We start from the raw sequence: 23,015 nt of genomic DNA on the forward strand, positions 1-23,015 counted from the left end.
TATCATAATTACCTTTTGAACCTTGCATTTAAACTCCTCCAAATGTTGCTTGGTAAACAATAAACAAGAAAAAATATATCGCCATAAAAAGAAATTCTAAGGTATAACTTAATCCGCGTCATAAACATGCATTTTACATTTTACTCCTGCGGACTCTGCATTCAACTTTACATGCATTTAACAAATATGTATATTAAAAATGAAGTAACATTCCCCGAAGCCTATATGTGGTTAGATAGAACGCTTTAGAGCGATTTAATAAGTCAGAAATGGTTTTTCACCTAATTATATTAATAATAACAAAAATGTTTTTTCATATCTCTAATAATGATAACTTAAATGATGAATTTGTGACCTCGTGAAGTTATAGGTTAATTCTCAATGACATCAACGACATTTTTTTCATCAGTTGCCACCCTTCATTGTGTTAAATTTCAATAGGCCATTAAACATACACAAAAAACAATATCCTCTGCCAAGGCATACCAAACACATAGGATGAAAACCAGAGATAGATGTAACACAGTTCATTCAGCCAACGAAAAACACAATCAATACACAACATAAAATAGTGCACATGTGATGAGCAATAACGAGGCCTACAAGAATCCTGCATTGAGGATAGGATCACCCTGAATACATGTAAAACTAGAATAGTAATTCTCTACAAAACAAAGTTATTAGCATGCACAAAAGGAAAAATGGTGGGGAGAGAACAACATTTATCCTTACCGTAAAATATATGTGGAATTAAAGACATTTGGAATTGGCAACTGTTATGCCATCTTTTAAATGTTCTATAACGCTCATACGTACTATGGATTGAAGTACAGGGGCCAAGTATTTTCAGAAACAGATAGAACCTATTCAAAAACCTGATAACAAGCTAGCTACTTGAAGAATGCAACACTCCTTAAGAGATATACTCTTCATCTAACCATGCCCAATAGAAATGGGAGGTACATAGAAAAAGAACACGTCCAACAAGGAAGATGAACAAAACAAAAAATAGTGCAAGGGTTAAATAACATTCTCCTTGCTGTAAAATACATGTAGAACTTCAAACACCTGGAACTCACAAATGACCGTAATGACTACAACTTATAGCTAATGCATAGAGACTGAGAATTTTAAAAAACAGTTAGAAATACTACAAATGAATGCAAAAACACCTTATAATAAGTTACCTAAAAGAATAACACAATATTTCCTTTTGCTATACTCTTCATATGAAGCATGACTACAACCAAAAATAGAATTGGAGAAATTCATAATAACAACCATTAGGGTATCAATAGACATCAGATGAATAAAAATCCCCAAAAATATGCACAAGAGAAGGTAGAGTCGAAAACACACCAAAAGAAAAGAACACTATACAGACAACTTCAATAAACAAATACCACTTTAATATAGCCACCAGGTGAAGACACTGAGAACAGCAACCATTGGGATATCAAATAAGAAAGACATTAGATAAATAAAAGCCCCAAAAATATGAACAAAAAGAAGAAACTAAAACACACCAAAAGAAAAGAACACTAGATAGACAACTTCAACAAACAGATACCACTTGAATATAACCATCGGGTGAAAACACTGAGAACAACAACCCTTGGGATATCAAATAAGAAAGACATTAGATAAATAAAAGCCCCAAAAATACGCACAAAAAGAAAGAAGAAACTAAAACACACCAACAAAAAAGAACACTTTGTTTACAACTTCAACAAACAAGTGAAATCAAAGTACAAAACCACTTGAATGTAACCCTAGGGTGAAAAGCAATAGTACATTTAAGAATATGCTCAGAAAATGAAACAATGAACCACTGGGTGAAATGCAGTAATACATTTAACAACATGCTTAGAAAGTGAGACATGAAACAATGAAAGTTGGAACCATGGAGGGAAAGTAGAAAGGAAAAAACTAAGCGGCACTCTCCTATGTCATGCAACATTTTCACAAATCAAGAAGAGGTCAAATTTGCATATCAAAGACTAAGAATTAATATTTCAAACATAGATCTCATGAAAAATACACCTAAGTTCACTAAAAAAGAGAGTAATAAAAGGAAGATGGTGTTAAAAGTAGTGTGAACTCCTCTTTCGTTATCTTTATTGGTTTGGGTTGCAAAATGTTAATTGAGGGTATGTTTACCAGTTTTAGCATTGTACTTTGCAACCAGTCAATTTTGTTTCACCTAATACTATCTTTTTTATACCCTGCACATCCTCTCACGTGAATACTCCTACTTTCCTATAATTGCTTTCACTTTATTGAATTTTCATACAAATGTACCAAATGAAATAACCACGAGGTCGGGGTGATATCTTCGACTACCACTTGTTTTCTACTCTGCAATTCTCTTAAGAGGCTTTAGAGAATACCACCAACTACAGTGTGTGCAACTTGTTTTATTTTTGGATATTTCCTTCACCATCTTCAAGATTTCCGATTGAATTAACCTCAAACTTTAACAATAAATGTAGAGAGCAATATTTTATTTGCTCCTCTAGTATACATTCCCATAGTTGCCTTGCACTTTTTTGGTATACAGATCCCTTTAAGAAACTTTTGAGAATAACCACCGAGCTAGAGCGACTGCCACATGTTTTGGTTTAAAGGATTTCCTTAACTTGTCGTTTTTGTTGAATCAGCCATGGTGAATCTAGCTTCACCATTTTATGTGCTAACAATTATTTCTTTATGATAAATGTATGTCCTTACCATTGTCAATTATGATATATTAATGATCAAATATAGTGTTGGTTCACAACTTAAACCTTCAACTGCATGTTGTTGAACTTTATCAAACAAATCCTTTGTTGAACATTATCAAACAAATCCTTAACACTACTCTTTCTATAATCTCTATCTCTCTTCGCTTTAATTCTTCTGCATTGAACTAGTTACCCATAACTTATTTAACCATTGTCTGGTTTACCTAAGTCTAATAATATCACATAGTGTTAAAATTGGCAACTAGGGCCAAACTCCATGTGGGTCATCTTATTTATGGCAGCTGATATTTTTCTTGGATCCCTCTCATCAAGAGGTGTAGGATTGATCTAAAGATCATCCGATTCCGATAAGTATTCATGGAGTTATGATTTTATGAGTTATAAGACAATTTGTCAAGGTCGGCCAGCAACCAAATCCCACATGTGCTCAACGTTTTAGTATAAAAAGAGGTGACTTGATAGTCATTTCTACACACTTCTATCTTGATTTCTCTCCACTTGTCTTGGGTTTTAGTGGAAGAGAAATCTAGGAGTGTAAGCCCTAGACGTTGGAGGAAAAGAAGGCAGCCCTAACGCTACAAGGAGGACAACCCTAGTATCTGCGCAGTCAAGTGAGAAGCCCTAGGATGCAATCAAGTTTATGGGCCGCAGTGAGGGTTTGTTGTAGGTGACAGCGTGGTAAGTAAAGGTTGTTCCAAATGTATATTGTTGGGCAAATTAGGCTCAGGAACAGCTGTCTGGACAACTGAGTCTTATCCGCATCATTAAGGGTCAAAGGGGCAACGTGTAGGCTGCCCTAGACAGCGTGAAGGGCTGCGTGGACAACAGAGTCTTAGCCGCAATATAAGAGGTGAAAGGAACAGCATGGAGGCTGCCCTAGACAGCGTGAAGGGGCTATAGTGACAGTGTGGCCTTAGCCGCAATTAAACAAAGCCAAAAGGAATAGCGTAAGTGTGGAGGGTTACACCCTTGGAGAACCGCAGTTTTTAAAAGGCTAGTTTGTTGATTTGTATGGAGAATAAGGGTTGTAGGGTGATGGCCTAACCAATGATGCAATTCAGTAGTGCAATGTGGTGAAACAGTGCATGGCAGCAAGGGTACATGTTGCTGCTCAACAGCAAGTATGGACAGCAGCAAGCAAGGCGACTAGTACAACAATGCTAAGACTACATGATGCTGCTAACTAGTGCAGCAAAGTAAATGGGACTGTTGGGCTACATGGTGCTGCCAAAATGTAAGGGATAGTAGGTGACTTAGTGTTGCAAAGATGAATGGGACAGCGAGACAATGAAGCTTGGTGGAGCCACGATACAAGGGACAGCAAGGCTACATGGTGCTGCTAAGACACATGGACAACAACAAGGTATGCTAAGACATATGGGACAGCTGCAAGGTATGGCAAGGCAAAATGGGACAGCTGCATGGTATGGCAAGGCAAAGTGGGACAGCAGTTGTGACATGGCAGAAGGCACATGGTACAACAACAAGCATGGACAGCATGGTTATCATGGACAACAGTGCAACAATCATGAGGTCCAGCGTTGTGATCATGGATGAAGCATGGTGCAGCACGGTGAGGTGCAACATGATGACGAGATGCAGCGCGATGATAGGTGAAGGAGTCACCTCGGAGAATCAGTTGAAGTAGCATGTCTTCAACTGATCTCATGTATCATCTTCTTAGAGATAATCTATGCTCTTATCTAGATAAGTCAAAGTGTTGACTTCTGTTGTAAATGTACTATTTATCTCTCTCTCTCTCTGCTGAACTATTGAAGAACATATAAGAAGAATTGATCAATGGTTTCCCCACATTGGGGTTTGTCCATGGCTAGCGCCACATCTTGTGTCCTCTTGTCTTGGCTTGTGTTCTGCGATTTATGTTTATGTTCTATCTGCAGTTTACTTTAATGCTGATGTGATTGCTAATGTGGAAAAGATATTGAGCTAACTGTGAAAATTGAAATAAATTGCTCTAAGCATAGAACATACGTAAAATTAACACAGATAATAAGTGGGGTAACTAAGAACATCACTTAGGAAGGCCCTACCTACAAGGGGAATATGGAGGGCGATTAGTTCTTCAAGCCTTTGGTAACAACTGGTTAACAAAACTACATTAACCACCTATCAGTGGAGTATTGAATCAGGCAATGGCATATATCTACTACAAATGCCTCCATTATCTAAAGAGCTCTAGTTCTCATTTATACACTTCTAGGGAACTGGCTGGCTTGGAAATTGGAAATGGATGGTTGGTTAACGTAGGTATAAATCCTTGATTAAATGCAATGGTTATCTGGTGTTGTTGTTTTATAAGGTGCAATGAATCCCTGAGTTTGGCTAGTTCGGCTAACAAGTTTGGCAAAATGGGTGAACAGCTCCGCAAACATTGTACTTACTGGGAATAGGAACAACGTTGTTCAGTGAATTGCCTATATCAACAGGGTTCAATTGCATTTATCTTATGAAATTTTCACCAAATCCTTATTTTGATTGATTCAGCTAACATACGAGAGGCACTCTATGCCAAAACAAGGGAGTAGCTCAACAAACCTCGCCCTTACTGGGAATGATGTTATTCAGTTGAACAACGATATCAAGACGATTCAATTGTGTTCTATGCATTTATCTGAGGGAGATGACAACCTAATCTGGCCACAAAATCCCTCTAGAAAAAATGCAGTTAACATGGGATACAAGGCGAACAAATCCAGGACTTTTTCTGATTTGCAGAAAAGATTTTGGAAAGGGAATTCTAGGAATTTTAGATAAATTAATAAAAGGGATATTACAATGGTATCTATTATGCATCCTGCCAGTCTGATGAGGTTTGACTCAATTCCTTTGTGAAGATCATAATGGCTAGTTAGGGTGCTTTTACAACCACTGAAACCAATTGCCACCAGTTAGGGTGTATATCTCAATATCAAAACTAGGAAACAACTAGAGCTCTTATATCTGTAATGTCCCTTTCCAAAGAGGGTTATCAATTTAATTGTTCAATATCACTTTATAATCAATCGCCATCAGCTAATGTGTGTAACTCAATACCAAAACTAGGAAACAACGAGAGCTCTGATATATGTAATGTCCCTTTTCAAAGAAGGATATCGACTTAATTGTTCACTATCAATTAATAAAGTGATAGTGAACAATTAAATCAATATCACTCTCCAGAAAGGGACATTATAGCCAGGGCAAAGGTTAACCCCACTATTGGATGGAAGAACAATCTGCCTCTCTGTGGGATGTTGCCACCAAGATTTCGCAAGACTCAATTAGGTCTGGACACTCAACAGGGCACAAATTTTATCCCTCACAAATGGCTCCCACCCTCAATTCCTCCCATGAGATTTGAATTTAAGACCTAATTTACAATAAACCCCACACGAACCCATTGATCTACACCAACAGGGCACAAATTTTATCCCTCACAAATGGCTCCCACCCTCAATTCCTCCCATGAGATTTGAATTTAAGACCTAATTTACAATAAACCCCACACGAACCCATTGATCTACACCTCATGAGTTAGGATATAAACACACATATAAGTGTCGAAAGGATCATTATATCAAGTGTTTTGATTCCTTGATTTCTTTATTTTGTTTGATGTAATGGAAAGAATGAAAATGTATGGAAATTTGTAATTTTTTAAAATAAAATGATTTTTCTTTCATAGCAAAAAAAGAGAAATATATGTATACTTCAATGAACACCAAACTCCTCGATTCTTTAGCAATGATATTCTGCAAGTGCAAAAATCTTAATAATCTATCCGGGTGCATTATATCGGGATTACCTTTTGAACCTTGCATTTAAACTCCTCCAAATGCTGCTCCTTAAACAATGAACAAGAAACAATATATCGCCATAAAAAGAAACCCTAATTTATAACCTAATCCGCCTCACAAACATGCATTTTACATTTTCCTCCTTGTGGAATCAGCATTCAACTTTACATGCATTTAACAAATGTGTACTTTAAAAAATGAAATAAGCTTCCCCAAACCCTATATGTTGTTAGACAGAAAGATTTAGAGTGATTTAGCGAGTCAAAAATGGTTTTTCACCTCGTTATATTAATGATAACAAAAATGTTTTTTCAGGCCTCTAATAATGATAACTTAAATGGTGAATTTGCGACCTCATGAAGTTATAGGTTAATTCTCAATTACATCACACAACCTCAGATGGTACAGACAAGTTCTTCATCATCTACCACCCTTCACTATGTTAAATTCCAATAGGCCATTAAACATACACAAAAAACAATATCCTCTGCCAAGGCATACCAACACACAGGATGAAAACCAGAAACAGCTGTAACAAGGTTCATTCAACCAACAAAAAGCACAATCAATACACAACATAAAACATTGCATATGTGACGAGTAGTGTCGGGACCTACAAGAATCTTGCATGGAGGGTAGGGTCACTGTGCATACATGTAAAACTAGAATAGCAGTGCTCTACAAAACAAAGCTATTAGCATGCACAAGGGAAAATGGTGGGGAGAGTTAAATAACATTGATCCTTACCGCAAAAGATATGTGGAATTAAAAACACTTGAAATTGGCAAATGTTGTGCCCTCTTTTAAATGTTCTATAACGCTCATATTAAGACTTAATATGGATTGAAGTACGGGGACCAAGTATTTTCAAAAACAAAAAGAACCTATTCAAAACCCTGATAACAAGCTAGCTACTTGAAGAATGCAACACTCCTTATGAGATGTACTCTTCATCTAACCATCCCCAATAGAAATGGGAGGTACATGGAATAAGAACAGCGTCCAACAAGAAAGAAAAGCAAAAAAAACAGTGGAAGGGTTAAGTAACTTTCTCCTTGCTGTAAAATACATGTAGAACTGCAGACATTTGAAACTCACAAATGTTGTGCTCCCTCTTTCAAATACTCATAACAGTAATGCCTACAACTTTATGGGTAAAGTATAGAGACTGGGAAATTTCAAAAACAGCTAGAAATACTACAAATGAATGCAAAAACACCCGATAATAAGTTACTTAAGAGAAGAATACAACATTTCCTTTTGCGATACTCTTCATATGAAGCATGACTAAAATCAAAAATAGAATTTAAGACATTCCTAATAACAACCATTGGGATATCAAATACAACATCAGATAAATAAAAACCCCCAAAAATATGCACAAGAGAAGAAGGTAGAGACAAAAACACACCAAAAGAAAAGAACACTAGAGATAGACAACTTCAGCAAACAGGTACCACTTGAATATAACCATGGGATGAAGACGCTGAGAAAAGAATCCATTGGGATATCAAATAAACAAAGACATTAGATAAAGAAAAGCCCCAAACATATGCACAGGTAGAAGGAAGTAACTACACCAGCAGAAAATAATACCATATAAACAACTTCAACAAATAAGTGGAATCATGGGGTGAAAAGCAGTGGTGCATTCAAGAACATGCTCAGAAAATGAAACGATGAACCATGGGGTGAAAAGAAGTAGTACATTTAAGAACATGCTTAGAAAGTGAAACATGAAACAATGAAAGTTGGAACCATGGAGGGAAAGGCTATGTCACATTTGTGAAAGTAAAAAGGAAAAAACTAAGCAGCACTCTCATATGTCATGCAACATTTTCACAAATCAAGAAGAGGTCAAATTTACATATCACTAAGAGTTAATATTTCAAAAACATATCTAATGAAAAATACACTGAAGTTCATTGAAAAAGTGAGTAATACAAAAAAAGATGGTGTTAAAAGTAAAGTGAACTCCTCTTTAGCTTATCAGCTATTGATTTGGGTTGCGAAAAGTTAATTGAGAGAATGCTTACCAGTTTCAGAATTGTCCTTGCAGCCCGTCAATGTTCTATTACTTCACCTGCTACCATCTTTTTTATACCCTGCACATCCTCTCACGTGAATGCTCCTACTGATTTTCTATAATTGCTGTCACTTTACTGAATTTTAATACAAATATACCAAATGAAATATAATTTTCATACAAATGTACCAAATGAAATAGCCACGAGGCTGGAGTGATATCTTCACCTACCACTTGTTTTTTGGGTCTACAGTTCTCTTTAAGAGGCTTTTGACTTTGAGAATAGCCACCAACCAGAGTGTGTGCAACTTGTTTTATTTTTTGAGATTTCCTTCATCCTCTTCTGGATTTCCAGCTGACTTAACCTCAAACTTTAACCATCAATGTAGAGAGCAATATGCTATTTGCTCCTCCAGTGTACATTGCCGTAATTGCATTGCACTTTTTTAGTATACAGATCCCTTTAAGAGGCTTTTGAGAATAACCACCGAGCCAGAGTGACTACCACATGTTTTGGCTTAAAGGATTTCCTTCACCATCTTCAGGTTTTCCAGCTGTCTTAACCTCGAACTTTAAGAATCAACTTAAAAAGTGGTATTTCATTTGCTCCTCCTGTGTACATTCCCATTGTTTACTTGCAGCTTTTGTTGAACGAGCCATGATGAATCTTACTCCAACATTTTCTGTGTGATAGCAATTATTGCTTTATAATAAATGTATGTGCTTACAATTGTCAATCATGATATATTTATGATCAACTATAATGTTGGATCACAACTTAAACCTACTGTATATCCTTTTAATAGGTGTAAATATGCATGTTCAGGCCTTCGGTAACAAGTGTTTAAACAAAACTACATTGACCACCTATCAGTGAAGGATTGAATCAGGCAGTGGAATATATCTCCTACAAACGCTTCTATTATCTAAAGAGCTCTAATTCTGGTTTATACCCTTCTAGGGAACCGGCTGGCTTGGCAATCTGGAAATGGATGGTTGGTTAACGTAGCTATAAATCCTTGATTGAATTCGATGTTTCTCTCATGTTGCTGCTTTTTAAGATTGAATTTATCTAAAGAGCCCTAATTCTGGTTTATACCCTTCTAGGGAACCGGCTGGCTTGGCAATCAGGAAATGGATGGTTGATTAACGTAGGTATAAATCCTTGATTGAATTCGATGTTTTTCTCATGTTGCTGCTTTTTAAGATTGAATCCTTGATTTTGGCTAGTTCGGCTGACAAGAGTAAAGGCATTCTTGGGTGAAGAGCTCAGCAAACATTGTACTTACTGGGAATAGGCACGGCGTTGTGTTATATGCATTTATCTTAGGAGATGACATTTTTAAGACAACAATGAATCCTTTGTTTGACTAATTCATCTAACATACGAGAAGCACTCTATGCCAAAACGGGTGAGAAGCTCAGCAGACCTTGCCCTTAATGGGAATGATGTTATTCAATTGAACAACGATATCAAGAGGCTTCAGTTGTGTTCTATGCATTTATCTGAGGGAAATGACAACCTGATTTGGTCATGAAATCCCTCTAGAAAGAAAGCAGTTAACATGGGATACAAAGCAAGTTTCTTAACAGCTAACCAGGAGAAATGTTGACGCTGGGATACTTCATGGCATGGAAATCACCATCAAATCCAGGTTATTTTCCTGATTTGAAGAAAATATCTTGGCAAGGGCCAAGTATGCATACCTTGTGTCAGAACTGCACCTTCGCTCAGGAAATATCAAAAAAGTTATTAGTTCTGGCACGACGTTCAGGTAACTGGGAGGAAGAGCTCCTTGTGGATAGCTATACACGTTAGAAGTCAAACTTAGTCGATGATCATAAAGCTTTGCCATGAATAATTTCCTGCGCATTATGGACAGCCAGGAATAGAATCCTCTACCAGTATAAATATTACTCCCCACTTAATATCTTCGCAGCATCAAATAAATGTATGTTGATCTCAAGCGACACCATTCAATTGATAAATGTTTTCCCCTGATCCTCGTGGAGCCGAGGTACCATTCCTTTCAGATCAGTTTACACCCAAGACCTTTCCTAGATTACTAAACGGGACTTCTGAGATTTTCATTTATATTTATTCTAAATGTTGCCTTCATTGGGGATTCAGTATTACAATTTCATGTCAAAACCCATGGAGGAATCATATACTATGACGCCTTAAAAAACAAAACAAAAAAATTGAAATACTAAATAGTAACCTTTGTTCTTGTCGCATATCAATCATAACATTTAACTGAAGACACTAATTTATTTCATCTTACTCACACACCCGAATTTAAATTTGTGTATGTTTCGAATCACATCTCTGTACTTCCAGCATAATAAAAACCTCAAAGAATGGTTCAAGCAAAAGATAATGACAGAGATAACGCCCACCTTTCTTGTCACATTTTCTGTAACCCTCACAGACGGTTCTCTTTATAGACGTATATCGAAAATCACAAATGTTCATAGACAGATTTTCAGAATTTTGGCAAGTCAGAAATGGCTTTTCAGGCCATGCAGATTAATCATGGAAGCCAACAGGCTCAGTGCCCAGTGCAGTTCTTCATCCTTGCATATATAAACATCTACCTCACAATAAGAATACAATGATTTAAATGATGTTCTATGCATTTATCTGAGGGAGATGACAACCTGATTTGGTCATGAAATCCCTCTAGAAAGAAAGCAGTTAACATGGGATACAAAGCAAGTTTCTTAACAGCTAACCAGGAGAAATGTTGACGCTGGGATACTCCATGGCATGTGAAATCCCCATCAAATCCAGGATATTTTCCTGATTTGAAGAAAATATCTTGGCAAGGGCCAAGTATGCATACCTTGTGTCAGAACTGCACCTTCGCTCAGGAAATATCGAAAAAGTTATTAGTTCTGGCACGACGTTCAGGTAACTGGGAGGAAGAGCTCCTTGTGGATAGCTATAGAAGTTAGAAGTCAAACTTCGTCGATGATCATAAAGCTTTGCCATGAATAATTCCCTGCGATTTATGGACAGCAAGGAATAGAATCCTCTACCAGTATAAATATTACTCCCCACTTAATATCTTCGCAGCATCAAATACATATATGTTGATCTCAAACAGCCCTAAAGAAACTGAGAGCTGCGATACCATTCAATTGATAAATGTTTTCCCCTGATCCTCGTGGAGCCAAGGTACCATTCCTTTCAGATCATTTTACAACCAAGGTCTTTCCTAGTGTACTAAACGGGACTTAACCATTGAGATTTTCATTTATATTTATTCTAAATGTTGCCTTCATTGGGGATTCAGTAATATAAAATCATGTCAAAACCCATGGAGGAATCATATACTATGACGCCTTAAAAAAACAAAAAAAATTGAAATACTAAATAGTAACCTTTCTTCTTGTCGCATATCAATCCTAACATTTAACTGAAGACACTATTTTATTTCATCTTACTCACACACCCGAATTTAAATTTGTGGGTGTTTTGAATCACATCTCTGTACTCCCAGCATCATAAAAAACCGAAAGAATGGTTCAAGCAAAAGATAATGACAGAGATAACGCCCACCTTTCTTGTCACATTTTCTGTAACCCTCACAGACGGTTCTCTTCAAAGACGTATATCGAAAATCACAGATGTTCACAGACAGATTTTCAGAATTTTGGCAAGTCAGAAATGGTTTTTCAGGCCATGCAGATTAATCATGGAAGCCAACAGGCTCAGTGCCCAGTGCAGTTCTTCATCCTTGCATATATAAACATCTAGCTCACAATAAGAATACAAATAACTTAAATGATGAGTATATGGGCCTCAGGAAGCTAGAGGTTAGTCCTCAACAACATATTGTCTCGGATGGTACGGACAATTTCTTCATCATTAGCCATGGGCCCTCACTAACTAAAATTCCAATTAGTTGTGACACCAAACACACTTTCTTTGACAGGCAGGCCAATACACAGTGACGACAGGAGACGGAAATAACCGAGCTCAATCAATCAATGAAACGAAATCAATACACAGGAAACAAAAGCCACCTTCCTTTTCGCGACAAGCATAAAAAAGAAGACTTCCGTGGATGTTAAAACGTTCAACAGAGAAAGACTCTGATACAAGTAAGAGCAGTGATATCAAGGAAACCCCATGTATACCTCAACAAACCCTAACCTAGTTTACCCAAAAACAGAGAAGGTCTCATCCTAAAAGTCTGAGAACCTGCAATATTGATTTTTCCCCGATTCAGAGTTGGGCGCAGTCTTACGTTTAAAACAGACAGGTTTCGAACGTAGTTTGGATTGCCCTCTCAAGAAAATTACAATTAGCCATGAGAACATACACAGATACGCAATTAATTTGACAGAAAAACCAAAATACAGAATGACGACAACAGACGGAAATAAGAGACCTCATTCAATCGTGTTTAATCGGGTAAAACACACGAAATCAAGAAACTGCAGAAAACCCTCATTTGAAGGGTAAACATATATTAAAAGCTAAAAAGAGAACAGCTCTAATGGAACTAAGAGCACTGATGTAAATGAAACTTCATCTCGACCCCGACAAACCCTAACATTAAATCGACGCAAACCTCCAAAAGCCTAACCCCAACTTAGTGAAACTACACTATTCGTTTAAAGATTTTTCACTGATTACGTGTAGCGTGGGGTTATATAACAAGTGCTCGTTTGTGCTCTATGTTAAAAGAAAGTTTCTATGGGTTTGTAAACGTATATTTTATTGAAAGTTATTCCATTTTATATTCGATATATATCTATGAAGGATGTTATAATAATTAATTCGTAAAGCTATGCATAAAAATATTTGCTTATTAGGTTAGATTTTTTTTTATTTTGTTTTGAGAATACATGTTATTTCATACTATTAATTTAGTATTTTTTTTTGCTTTTAAGTAAGCAAGCATGGTCAATATCATAATTAAAGTTATTCAAAGTCAATCTGATGAAGAAATGGAGGACTGGGAATTCTTGTTGCATGACCCAGGCAACACCAGGGGCAGAATGTCTCTGTTCAAACAATCTCTCCACATTTACTGGGTAATGAAAAGGTTATTGGCAAAAGCATTAGAGCAAGTTGCTACTGAGATGGTGGAGATTGCGCAGGGAGGCCCTGAATTGCGTAGGGAACTGAGTTTCATTCACATTGCTTTAGAGAGGCAAGAGAAGAAACTGGATGAATTACATCAGCTACTGAAGGGAGAACATCAGGGAGCAGACGGAGGAGCAAACCAGCAACCTGCAACTGAAGATGTCTGAGAAAAGATATGTATAGGAAAGCTCATAGTCTTGTTAACTATAGTTTTTTGCATGCTCTAGATAAGGAAATATATTTTATGCAGACCAGTAGGATTAGAAGGTCTCAGGACTGTCTAGTCCATCTTGCTAGGATAATCAGACTTTGGGCCTTTTATTTTTGGTCGAGGGCGAGTTAATATGTTTTTGATACTATGTTCTGTTTTATTTTCTATCCAGTAATAGAAAGAGTACCACCTCACTTTACAAAAAAAAAAATATCATAATTAAAGTTATATTTGTTAAAAGAGAAGTCAATTGTAATTTGCAACAAAAATTGAATTTAGCAAGAAATGTGGCTTTAAATGAATTGTCAATGTATAGAAGTTTGAATAAATTTTTATTAATTATAATATTTTCCCCAATAAAATGGAATGTTGATTTCTTTTATCAAAATTATTTGGGAAAATTAATGCTATATTATTTAATTTTTTTGAAAAATATTTAAATTAAACTTGTTAATATTAAAATATTATTTTTTTATTATTTAAAAAATAAAATATAAATTAAAATATTTGTATTAAAAAAAATATATTTAAAATAGTTAAATTACCCATTGTATTGTATATGGATAAATATAAATTAATTAATATTTAACATTGATTTTGGATGAGTAGATGATTTTATATGCACAACTTTTGATGTGTAAGAATGGGATTCATGAATCCTTCTTCTATGACTTTATCAATGAAGGTTAAATGAAAGGAGATCACTCTCATGGTGTCTGTTATGGATTTTCTTTATCATTTATTGACCCCTAATTTTTTTGGCTCAATGTCTCATTTTCTTGAAAAAATAAACTCTAACCCAATCTATAAAAATGTCACACATACATATATATGAATACAACTGGGTCAGGAGTATAAGGGATTTTGTACATTGTAAGGAATGTGAAGATCTTCATTCGCACTTGTGAGAGGAATTTGATATGAATTCTTATTATAATCTGTTTTTTTCCTACACGAATTTGTACTTCGTGCTTTGTAAGGGAAGTGAAGATCTTAATTCACATCACCATGATAATATTTTTTATGCTTGAATTCAAACCGATTCGTTTTGTATTCATCAATCACTGGTTGTTGTTGTTGCTGATCAAATTCCCAATATGCAAGTTATGTTATCTTGATGGGAGTAGGTTGATGATGAGCTTGCCATGGTGCATGGGGATTAACGAAAGAGCGCACATCTAAATCATTATAGCTTTCAGTTTGAGCTCTAGGAAAAAAGGGAACGCGCTCATCATGAAGGCTAGGTTAATACAGTTAATGTCAATACTAAAGGCAACTCACTCAACTCCAAGCTCTTTTTCCACAAAGCAAGTTGTTATTACTAAATGTTCGCTAATTGAGAGGGTATCTAGGAGTGAGGCTGCCAATTCCATGTCATCAATGGAATCTTAAATCCCATTAACACTCAATAGAGAAAACAACTTGGGTGACGTCAGGATAAAACCGTACTAGGTCTCCACTTCTGTCTGGTAAAGTCGTGTGTCAACGGTTGTCTGTGCTCATCGTACTCTTGCATAGCAAAAGAAATAAATGGAGTCGTCCTTCCTCTACAAACTAGCTCCAATGAAATACAGTATGCTCATCGTACTCCTGCAAACATTTCGCCAAATGAGGCATTTGGCAATAACATCAACAAATAAAAAGACAATTAAATCATAGATAAATAAAAATAAAATTATTTCTAAAAATCAAAAAATAATTTGTGAAAGTTATACTTTGTAAAATTTAAAAATATTTGATATGTTTGATTGAATAATAACTCGTCAAACTAAAACCCAATGTGTAGTCCTATCTGGCGGCAGGGACAATAAAACGAGCAGTGGTCATATAATAAAAACTAAGAGGTAAAGATTTTGATTCAATCAAAATAAAATAAAAATAACTTCAAACTAAAACTTAAAAATAAATTTTTTATGTTATTAATTTTTGTTGAGCAGTTAAGGTAAATTTGATTTGGTCAAGTTACTTCAGGTTTTTTAGCTTCAAGATTATGAGAAACTATGGTATTGACTCATGGTATTCATATGGAATATAGCTATTTAAAAGAGGGAATTAAACCACCCTAGATCCATCTTAATTTCGGATCTACCAAACAACAAGAGGGATCTCTTGACATGCAAACCTCTTTTAGAGTGAAGAGAATTGCTCCCTCTCCACTCTTAAGATAGTTAAGATGGATTTAGACTATTTTACTAATAACCCAAGGAATGTTGTTGTAAAAAAAACATTGTTTAGATTAGCATAGATTAGTCCAAAGGTGTAGCTTAGTATAGTTTAGATTAGCAAAGGGGACTTGTGTCTATGTGATTAGAGTATTTCTAGTTATAAAAGTTTTTGTTTTTAGTTTTTTTTTGTCATATTTAGGAGAATGATATGTTCACCAGTAGGATAATGTTTTGCAAGAGAGATCTTTTGGAATATTTTATTTCCCACACAAGTGGGTCCCACCCTCAACCCTTTCTCGTGAGGTTTAAAATAGGGACCTGATGGGGACCAAGCCCTACATGAACCAGATGGTTTATACCTCATGGATATTTTTGGTTATGAAAATTTTAAGATCAATTAGCACAAGGGCCAGAGGGATCAAGCCAAGTCTATTACATAGATATGTTTTTAGTAAACAATTCATGAGATTGTAGGTCGTATGTGACATTAACATAGTTATAATTATCATTTGTGTGATTTGTAAATTGACTATTAGAATGGAAAAGAAGGAAAAAAAATGCATGTAATCACCAAAGTTATCTTAAATGACAAAATATATCAATAAAAACAAGAAGAAAATCAAGATGGTAACTACCTAAATTATAATACAAAAATATTATAAAATTAAGGATCTATTGTAGATGTTTAATGTGAAAATTCCTCAACCGAAATCCCTACCGCAACAATTGATGATATTACTCCTATTTGTTAAATTCCTTTAAACAAATTACTTGCTATTTCCTACGGAAAATATCATAATACATACATTGCAACCTTCAATTAATTAAATATTATGCAAAAACAAGAGACTGAGCAAGAAATAAAATAAACACAAATGACACCATTGTTTTTGGACAAATGTCCTCGAAAAATCCAATGTGGGAAAACTGGTGCAGCAGCTCTGAGGGTTTTATATTATTAAGTAGTAGTTTCTGAATACAACTTTGGATGCCCTCCCGACAATCCAGTTACAGAGAAATATAAATGGCAGAGAAGAATTGTGAGATTACCTCACTCTACCTGACAAATCCTGGTTGTTCCGGCAGCTGAATCAACTGTTCCCGACTACAACTACGATGCCCTTGCACAGTAACTGCATGGGCCTGTGTGGAGCTCTCTGAGGCTATGCATCAGCTCAACTAGGAAACATATTGCTTATGGAGCAGTTTCTAGCCCTCTCGGCTCATAAGTGTCAACTCCTCTACGAAACTCGAACTTTTGTGTGGGTGACTGAGTTGCCTCTGCGTGAGCCCTTCTGGCTCAGTGTCAAGCTCTCCGTGGGCCCTTCTAGCTCAACGTCAACCCCTCTGGTGTCTCTTTGCCTCTCTCTAATGCGTATCCTAGGCTTTGGAGAAGATACTCCAATCCAACTATCCCTGCGCCTCAACTACAAGAAATCTACTCGATCATAATTTCCTCCTGAGAACTTCTCACTTTAGAAATTTGATCTCTCGGTGTGTTTTCCAAATGGCCCTCAAGCTTCCTTAAATAATCTTCTAGTTGACATTCAACGACCCAGAATAGAAGCTAATCAATGATTAAGATCATTTGTGCTTGATCCTCATCTTCTTATAGAAGTTACACCAGCAATTAGATTAATACCCATTAATATTTTTAATTTCCTAAGTTTAGACTTAGGGGCCCATTAAAAAAAATATGAATTATTTTAATAAAATTGTTTTTGGGTGGAATTTCCCAAAACGTTTTATGGGTTTTTTGGAATACATGTGTCCAAGCCTCGCTGCAAAATTTGAGGCCCAAAGCACATATGATGCTACCCCAAATCAACACTCCCTCTTAACGAGGAATGTGCTCTAGCAATATACGTTGTTGCACACTGCTTTGACTCTAAAGCATCGTCCTTTGCGATGTTGATGTCTGACATGTTGTCCACCAATTATTGCACTGTTGTTGCAACTATACTTCTACGACAATACCACTGTCAACGGTGCATCTGTACTACATCTCCCTCTCAAGTGTTGCATCTGTGTTGCTGCTAGCATTGCCACTACCAACTGCCATTGCACTACAAACTGTTGTTGCTACTCCATCAGCAACGGAAAAACATCCAAAATTATTGAACTAACTGTGTCCAGTATGATACCACGTAAATGTTGAGGCCCGACTACTGCTAGTCTCTGCATTGACCCTCTGAATCTATTGCACTGTCGCTGACCTCTACTATGTGCCATCTGCACTGCTGCCAACTCTACTCTACACTATTGCTGAACTCTACTCTGTGCCATCTGCATTGCTGCCAACTCTGGTCTGCACTACTACTGGCCTCTACTTTATGCCATTTGCACTACTGCCAACTCTGCTCTGCACTGCTGCTGATCTCTACTGTGTGCCATCTGCACTGTTGCTAACCTCTACTCTATGCCATCTGCACTGCTGCCAACTCTACTGTGCACTGTTCAATCTCTGGCGCTCCTAGCCACTACAAATGTCTCCCCAACATTCCTCGGCACCATCTGACACTAGTCCATCCTGTTACTTCTGATCTCGGCTCCTGTAGCAAGGAAATGATCCTAGAGGTTGACTCCTCAAGGATCATGCCCATCTTTAGCTATTTCGAACTATAACTCCAAATCAGCCCACCTCCCTCCTGGAGGTATCTCGAATGTCATGGAGAACTCTTCTTCTTCGATCTTTGGCGCAACCTCCGAATCATGTTTCTCATCCTTGTCCTTCTTCTTGAGAGGACACTGAGTAGCATAGTGACCCATCTCACCACACATGAAACACTTGATCTTTGAGACGTCCTTCTTACGTCTCTGTTTCTCTTGTTGTCCCTTCAATGCAAGGGTTGCATTATCCTCCTCCTCCTTGGGCTTCGACCCACTGCTGTTGTTGCTTCCATCAAGTTTGACCTTGACTAAGTCTCTCCTCAGCTCCTCTTGTTTTAGAGTTGCCCACATCTCATCCCAATTCAGCAATGTTGCTCTACCTAGGATACTCTGGACAAAGACTTGCCACTCATCTGAGACAGAATTGAGGGCTAGTCTAACCAACTCTGAATCCTGAGGTGTATGCCCCACAGCAGACAACTCATCATGGGTTTCCTTCAACTTTGTGAGGAATGGATCCACACACTCTCCCTTCTGCATCTGAGCAGATCTCAGCTTTTGCTCCAAGTATATCTTCCGTTGCTCGGAAGATCCTTGATACAATGTAGCCAAGGCATCCCACATCTCCTAAGAAGTCCCTCTACTAGCAACATGACACACCACGTGATCCTTTACTCCATCAAGGATCATCCTCTTGGCCTTCACCATTTCTGATCTATACTTCTTCAATGGATATGCATCTGCAGGGACAACCACCATGTTGTCGACGCATGTCTTGGTGGCATTCTCATCTAGAAGGAATGATATCCTTGCCTTCCAGATGACATAGTTGGATGCTTCGTCCAACCTATCCTGATCCCTCAAGCCACTAGTTGTCATTTCTCCCAAAAATAGAAAGTCGAATGACCTCTTCTCTCTCCTCTGTGCTGTTGTTGGGCTAGCCTACGCACTCCCTGTTGGAGCTAGTAAAGTTGTTGCCCCTTGTTGTTGCTCAGCTATGTTGGAAATAATACTGAGAGGCAGGGGGGTGAATCAATATTAGCAAGTCAATAATATTTCATTTCCATATTTTGATTCATATACGCTACTTCAGTTAATGAAACTTGCATGTATACGCAACTGTATATAAGGAAACTAGCGTATACCCTGTAAACTTATAATTTAGTTAATTCTTCATAAGTTGATCTTTAATCTATGCATCAGAACCATATAAACAATAACCAGGAGCAGTAAAAATAGAACAGACAGTCACACACATGAACACAAGATATAAGGTGGAAACCCAATGTGGGTGAAAACCACCTGCTGCAATCGTCTCTATCTTTCTTTTAATAAGAAACTTCCTTTTACAATATTTTGTACTGGTGCAGTCTTATACCAGTACGCAGGCTTCTACCTGCAGAAGGCTACAACCTTCTCTCATTCTCCAGCTTCTCCTAGAAGGGAGCTACAACCCCCTAACTCTTGTACTAGCTGATGTACTAGTACGTAGGTGCTGACCTACAAAAGGCTACAACCTTCTCTTTTCTTCCAGGGACCACGTTTCATAAATTTTCAGACTGGATCCATTAATAACATCAATCAAATGTCAAATATATCTGCATCAACCAATCTCCTTTTCACCAACCAAAAACTGAATCAAACAATCACTTCTCTGAATGTTGTAACCAGAATACAGTAACAGTAACCAGAACCCAAGCCAGAACCCAGAACACTGCAACAGCAATTAGAAGTAGCTAAAGCATATTTTATGAGGTGTACACTACTTCAATGTGACGAACCTGCATGCATACACACTTGTATCAAGGCAAACCTGTGTATACACACTTTTGAAATGTCAAACCAGCATGTATACGCACCTTTGCTATAAGGAACCTGCATACAGATCTATAAATGATGATTTAACCTTTACAATTATTCAGACATCAGATATACCCAGATCATCATATATACAGATTACGACATGTGCCATTTATTAAGATAACAGATCAAAACCACACAAAGATACTTCTCTTCAAGCCTTAAGATCTTGACCCATCAATAGAACTTATCCTTCATCAAGTGCTCAGGTTCATCCTTGATTCAGATCCAACTATGCACCATAACCCAATAACATGTACTCTAGATCTTGCTCTTCATTAGATATGCAATTCGTGAATGCCTTTGCCTAATGATATTCTCCTCCTTTTATAGTCCTAGGCCTTACTCAATACCATGGTCCAAAACCACTTAGAATCAATACCTTGGTCCAAATACCTGGGGTCAACACTTCGGACAAAATACCTTGGACCAATACCATGGGTCACAATACCACGGACCAAAACCAAGTTTTCCAACATGTACGTGCCTTTCCTTCCTTGAAAGCGCGTGTGTACGCATATGCAACTTTTAGTCTGTGAACCCGCGTGTACATGCGGCTTGGTCAATGGGAACCTGCGTGTACCTTTCTTTCTTCATTCTGTGAGCTTGAACTGTGATTTATTATTTGTGAGAGTTGCCATCAAGGACAACACCTATGTCATAGCGCCAAAACTGTGTCATAATGCCAACAATCTCCCCCTTTGGACTCGATGGCAACCCCAAGTCACTCTCCCCCTCTGTCATAAAGGGCAAAGGGTTATACTCCCCTTGAGTACATGCCAAATTCTCTGATATGCTGAAGTGTGTTGTCCATGCTCCCCCTGACTATAAGCAAGGTCTGCAAAAAGATGTTCTACAAGAAAAACATGACTCTATACATCATAAATGACCTTCCTATCACCAAAGACTCATACATACATCCACTTCCCAACCAAGTGGGGATATACCAAGATTGACTCATCCACGCAACCAAGTGGGGGTATACCAAATGTTTATACATGACAGAATAAGAACATTACATCATCCATCCCATGCATAGTGGGGAAACAAAATAGGTCATTACATGACCTTGATAATAAAAGATATACAAGACATAGAGACCAAATATCTAAAACAAGACCATGATAGTCATCAGCAACTATCATCAGCAGCATCTGTCAATCACCATCCAGACCAACAACCATGATCTCCCCCTGAACCTGTTCCACTTGAAACAAAACAATTGTGAATTTGTACCAAGATCTTCTAAGATAATGCCAACAATGCATTATTATAAGTATATGCTCCCCCTGAGCCTGTGCCAGGTGATCACTGTCAGACCCATATCAAACCCTTTTCGTTCTGAGACTGGCCCACTATTTTTTTTCAAACCATCATATACGTGATTGTATCCACAACAACCGGCGTATGTACACGGATATGCTTCATGAAACTCGCGTACAACCACTTTTCTCTGAAATAGATAAGTTTCAATAGCAAGATGATGCATCAACTACTCCCAGCTTCTATCTGAGATATTCAAATGTCTCTCTGGGCAGTGGTTTGGTGAATATATCAGCAACCTGTTCTTTGGAGGGAACATACTCCAATTTGACCTTTTGTTCAAGCACTTGTTCATGGAGAAAATGATATTTGATAGGTATGTGCTTGGTCTTGGAATGCATGACTGGATTCTTTGAAATAATGATTTCACGTGTATTATCACATAGAATGGAGATGGGTGTAGTACATGTGATCTAAATGTCTTGTAATGTTTGCATCATCCAAAGGAGTTGTGTGCAGCAAGATGCAACAACCACATATTCTGCTTCAGCTGTAGATAATGCAATTGAAATTTGTTTCTTGCTGAACCAAGATACTAATTTGGAACCCATATAAAATGCACCACCATTAGTGATTTTTCTGTCATCCACGCTTCCTACCCAATCTGCATCTGTATATGCATGAAGTGTAAGATCTGTATCCCTAGGATATCATAAACCAAAGTTTTGTGTTCCTTGAAGATATTTGAAAATCCTTTTGACTGCCTGAAGGTGTGATTCCTTTGGATTTGCTTGGAATCTTCCAACTATTCCCACTGCATGCATGATGTCTAGGCCGGTACCTGTTAGATAAAGCAGACTGCCAATCATGGATCTGTAGGTTGGTTGATGTACTGCTGCTGATTCATCATTTGAACTAAGACTGCATCCTGTTACCATAGGTGTACATACTGGTTTAGAATCTTCCATGCCATATTTTTTCAAGATCTGCTTGAGATACTTGGTTTGTGATAGAAAAATACCATCTTTATTTTGTTGAACTTGTAAACCAAGAAAATATGTGAGTTCACCAAGCAGGGACATTTCAAATTCTTTCTGCATTACCAAAGCAAAGTTTTGACTCATGGCTTCTTCATTGCTACCAAAAATGATATCATCAACATACACAACAAGTATTAGAAGTTTATCATTGTCAATCTTTGTATATAGATTGTTATAAGCTAATCCTTTTGAAAAATC

General features: G+C 37.2%; 1 long non-coding RNA gene and 1 other non-coding gene across 2 annotated transcripts; both read right to left on the bottom strand.

Annotated features, from left to right (window-relative positions):
* Window positions 1–10,819: 10,819 nt before the first annotated feature.
* On the bottom strand, window positions 10,820–13,226 carry LOC149150586 (uncharacterized). The gene is made up of 2 exons (XR_016262564.1): window positions 12,133–13,226; window positions 10,820–11,572 (listed from the first exon to the last, which is right to left on the bottom strand). It is a non-coding gene; the product is annotated as an uncharacterized LOC149150586 (long non-coding RNA).
* On the bottom strand, window positions 12,371–12,447 carry LOC149150587 (small nucleolar RNA snoR117). The gene has a single exon (XR_016263952.1). It is a non-coding gene; the product is annotated as a small nucleolar RNA snoR117 (small nucleolar RNA).
* Window positions 13,227–23,015: the final 9,789 nt, after the last annotated feature.

Source organism: Pinus tabuliformis, chromosome 9 (assembly GCF_031772625.1).
Source record: "Pinus tabuliformis cultivar Carrire ecotype Pingquan chromosome 9, CPIR1, whole genome shotgun sequence".
NCBI classification, from domain to species: domain Eukaryota; kingdom Viridiplantae; phylum Streptophyta; class Pinopsida; order Pinales; family Pinaceae; genus Pinus; species Pinus tabuliformis.